The sequence below is a fragment of the Aplysia californica genome, unplaced genomic scaffold (assembly GCF_000002075.1).
Source record: "Aplysia californica isolate F4 #8 unplaced genomic scaffold, AplCal3.0 scaffold00582, whole genome shotgun sequence".
Taxonomy (NCBI): Eukaryota; Metazoa; Mollusca; class Gastropoda; order Aplysiida; family Aplysiidae; genus Aplysia; species Aplysia californica.
Window position 1 is genome coordinate 140267 of NW_004797852.1, and position 5151 is coordinate 145417.

Genomic DNA, 5151 nt, shown 5'->3' on the forward strand with positions numbered 1-5151 from the left:
TCATCACCATCATCATCATCATCATCATCATCATCATCATCATCATCATCATCATCATCATCATCATCATCATCATCATCATCATCATCATCCTAACGTTGACAACTTTTGTAGCAGCTACTCCATTTTTACCCATAGCTCTTGGCGCTTTACATAAAAGGAATAAGTAAGGAAAAAAAAAGGCGCAGAAAGAAGTTAGTGTATACAAAGTCGACCCAACACTAAGCCTCCGGGCACTCCAAAACCTGGTTTATAAGTTGATCAACGAGATTCGCATACAGTCACGTGTTGTGAACGGACAACCGGATAGGGTCTGAACCAGCCGAGAACTCTGTCTGACAAGCCAAACATGTTGAACAAGCGTTCAATAAAAATGGTCTGATCTATAGAGTCAAAAGATCAAGGAGAGCCAAAGATTGAACTTTCGTTATTATTAGCCTCCAATAAGATTAAGAAGTCGTTATTTTCTACAACAAATATAAAGGTATACGATCAGTTTATGAAGATAGTGATGATGCATGTGAAGATCTGTGGAGAGCTATAAAAGAAGCATACATCACCACCCAAGAAGAAATCCTTGGATATGGATCAAAATCATCTGAAGAGAGGATTCCAGAAGAAACATGGGAAGTGATAGAAAAAGAAAAGAAGCAAAACTACAGATACAACAAGTCGATGAAAAGGGTAAATTGGAGGCACAGGAAAAATACAGAGAAAAAAACAAAAAGTCGAAAGAAAGGTGTGAAAAAACAAACAAGAATACATAGAAAAACAAGCTGCTAAAGCTCATAAGCAGCAAACAGAAACGACAAGCGAGAAGTATACCAAATTACAAAAAGACTAGCTGGAGACTGGAAAATCACCAGAGGGACCAGTAGAAAAGAAAGATAGCACCATGGCAACAACTTTAGAAGACGAAAAAGGTCGATGGGCGGAACACTTTTAAGAGATTCTAAATAGACCACCCCCACAAAATGAATTCAACTTTGACAAAGTACAACCAAAGGATGAATTGAACATAAATACGGACAAAATAACCATGCCGGAAATTTTATCAACATTCATGAAAATGAAAAATAACAAAAGTCCAGGAGAAGATAGGATTACCGCTGAGATGCTTCAAACGATTGAAAGAGAAGGTTGTGAGATATTATTTTCATTATTTAATGAAATTCTTGGAAAATAAAACAAGCCCTTGGAATGGGGAAAGAAAAATATAATAAAACTACTCAAAAAAGAGGACTTAAAAGACTATAGAAAATGGAGAGGAATAACGCTTTTATCAGTGCCTTATTTTGCGCTACTGTCTTGTCTCGTATCAGAACAACAATAAATGAGAGACTAAGACTACTAAGAGAGGAACAGGCGGGTTTTCGACCAGGGAGATCATGTACAAATCGACTTTTTTTTGGGAGAAATATCGTAGAACAAAGCAAAAAATGGAATGTCCCAATTATCTTGAACTTTGTGGACTTAAAAAAAAATCCTTTGACAGCATAAGCTGAGAAGTCCTGTGGTTAATTCTTGCAAGTTATGTCATCCAAACAAAAATAATAAACTATATAAGATCATTACATGCCAATGCAAGCTGCTGTGTCCTAGTTGAAGGAGAACTATCTATACCTTTTGAAGTAAACACTGGTGTTAGACAAGGCTCTATATTATCACCTGTACTTTTGGGAATTGTGGTCGGTTTTGTAATGAGACAGAGTAAATACATTGAACTAGGCATTGGATGGACAAATGGCACATATTTAGGATATCATCTGCCTATTAAACACAATAGTATGAACTGAAATAAAAAAAGAGACGAACTAGCAAAAGTTGCAAAAAAAGTTGGCTTTATGATAAATGTATCCAAAACAGAAGTACTGCAACTGTCATCAGAAACTACACCCATCACTCTTTTATGGAGAACCCATGCAGAAATTAGTAAATTCAAGTACTTTGGCAGCATTATATCCAAAACTGCAGACTGCCTTGACGACATCCACCAAAGGTTTAAAAAAATGCATGGATCGCTTTTGTGAAATTTAAGGAAGTCAAAGATCATTTCATTGAAGACGATATTAAAAACATATAATTGCAATGTTTGCACTGTATTGGCGTATGGTTCAGAGATATGGAAAACAAACAAAACAATTCAACGGAAATAAAAAAAAGCTTCCCAACAAAATGTCTACAAAGAATCTTACAAATAAAATGGAGTGAATTTATTACAAATAATGAAGTTTAGGAAAGAGCTGGAATTACAGATATTAACACAACAATTAAAAAGAGAAGATGGAGATATCTGGGACATGTTCTGAGAATGCCAAAGACGAGATTGCCCTAGCAGACATGGCACTGGAAACCAAATGGAAAGAGGAAGCAAGGTAGACGAACTGGAAACTATAGAGGTACAATAAAAGATGAGGCAATCACCCATGGTCTAGATGTGCCAAAATTGGAGAAAGTGGCTTGGGACAGACAAGCGTGGCGTCGACTGCTTTCCGCCTTATGTACCTCACGGTATAGGGAGAGAGTAAGTAAGTATTTTACTACGTGATGTATGTATTTTCACTAGCGCAGTTCCTGTGTTATAATCAGCCGATGGGCAGATTGATATAATTCATGTAGAGATAATTTTTTAAATAAAATGTAACAGGTGTTTAGCGTAGGAACCCCCCCCCCCACAACTTTAAAGATACACAAACAGTTGCCTGCTGAAAAAATTTACAGAATGACTAAATTTTAATGTTTCAACAGCACAGACTCCTAGTCCCTCCCCTCTATTTCGTAGTTATTAGAATGATCCTTGAGAGAAAAATAGCACATTTCATATTCATGATATTTGAGTACTGTGCAGTCGTTTTGGGTTCGAATAATTTCGGATTTAAATTTAGGCTTTGACTGATGGAAAGTTTTTGAACCACTCACCTCATATTATATCAAGGTAGCTTGTTTCAAGTCACTCCTCTATAGTAGATATCCTCGTTCTGAAAGAGCCGTAAGTCCCTGACTAGTTCTCTGAGCGATTTAGTGCTTTTTACCTGAACACTTTGATGGTAAAACTTGTCATAAGACTCAGAGATCCCAAAGGTAAATAATGCTACATCATCATTGATAAGGCTTTGTTTTAGTTCCTAATCACGAAGAACAATTAGAAGGTAAGTTTTTCCTTGGTCAATGATACGTGTTTAGGGACATTTAATGCATACTTTGTGCGAATACTGTCATTAGTCATTGCCTAGGTTTCAACAAACCTTTCAAGACTGTACAATTATTTCATAGGCAGGACCTGCGAAATTAACGTCTATCTCCGAAAGGACCTTGCCGTAATATTATGGCCTAAAAAACACCTAAGTTCAGAACACTCAGTTTGAGTCACAAACTGATTTCGTGGACTTGAACTAGCAACTAATAACCTGCTCCCGGCAGTTAAGTGGGTGGTTACCGGAGTGTGTCCATGAGCAAATCACAATAACACTAACTAATTTTCCTCCATGAGGATCAATAAAAAGTGAAATTCTTTTTCTCTATCTTTCTTTCTTTCTTTTTTTTTTCCTTTCTTTTTCTGTCTGTCTGTCTGTCTGTCTTTCTTTCTTTCTTTCTTTCTTCCTTTCTTTTTTTTCTTTCTTCCTTTCTTTCTTTTTTCTTCTTTTTTTTCTTTCTTTCTTTCTAGCTTTGTGTTAAAACAGATGTTACATGCCCCTCCCTCCCCCCTCCAATTCAAATAATTCTGAGATCATGTATTTGCCAACTCTTTCTGAATACCGCCCGTTCGTTTGTTCTGGCTTCAACTGATATGACCCCAGAGTAAAATTTAGCAAAGCAAACAAACAACAAAAAGAAAACCACAAAAAAGAAAGAAACCCCGCAAGGTACTCCCTCCGCCATAAAAAAACACACGCCCACACAATAAAAACTTCTTTGTCTCAACCTTGCCCAAGTCGCCATGCAGATCGTCTATCTAGAGCAGTGCCTATTTAATTTGAACCAGGAAAGAAGTTGCCAAAAAGGGATCTTCGCAAGCAGGACGCAGTTGAAAGCAAAAGAAATCATGCACAACAAGAGTGATTAACAGACACGGATTCGTGATGCGATGGAATGTAATGGCTGTCGATAGCCACCACACCACCTGCGTCAGAAACCGGATTTCACGTTAGGTACGTGCCCAAATCCGTAGCGGGGGTTCGATACAATCTTGGACTGAAAGTGATATTATTGACCATTCAGATCCAGGGGGGAACTCCACGAAGAGGTTTCAATTATATTGTTTTCGTTCTCCGTCACCCCTTGGAGGCTATCGTGTCAAAAAGACAAGATCCGGGAAATGGACATTAGTACTGCGATTTATAATTCGGTGTCGGCTTTTTTAAAGTGTGCGCTACAGAGCAATAACTTCATACTGGGTTATCGCATGATCGTACCCACTGGCCATGTACTTTTGGGTAATAGAGAAACGAAGGGAATGTCTCTGTCGAATGAGAATTTGTTATCAGACACAGGAAAGGTGAATCCTCTGCTTTATTTTTAGATTTTGTGGACCTATGTAACGTGTCTTCTTTAATGTTTGGTAGTAAAAAAAAATCAGGACTGTTGTTGCTGTAGTTGTTCTGTTGATGCTGATGAAAAGGATGATGTTGATGATGAGGAGGACGATGGTGATGATGGTCAGGAGGAGGAAGAGGGAGAGGAGGGAGAGGAGGACGAGGAATGATGTAAAGCCTTTTTTTCGATAGTTGATCTATTCCCAGAATACAAACCGTAGAACTTTGACAAACCCTTTACTTTATTCTCGAATTAAGTTCAGGACTCCGAGGAATTCCTCTAATTTGTAGATGTGTCGATGTCCCCCCCCCCCCTTTTCCCCTTTTTTCTGTACACACATGAAAAGGAAATAATTAAAAAAGGAAGGAAAATAACGAATCAGAAATAGATAACTATAAATAAGAACAATATTTTCTTAGTTTTTACGCCCTTATCGACAAAAATTACATCATTTATCAAACAGTCTGCTTCAGATTCATTAGTCACTCCTGGCGGAGTGGGATATCGCACCCAGCAGAAAGACCATCAGGTCTGAGGAGAGACAATGGTGTGTTCTCTCTCCGCTTCTCTTCATCACTTACATGGATAAGATCACGAAAGCAGCAACTGACAACAGCA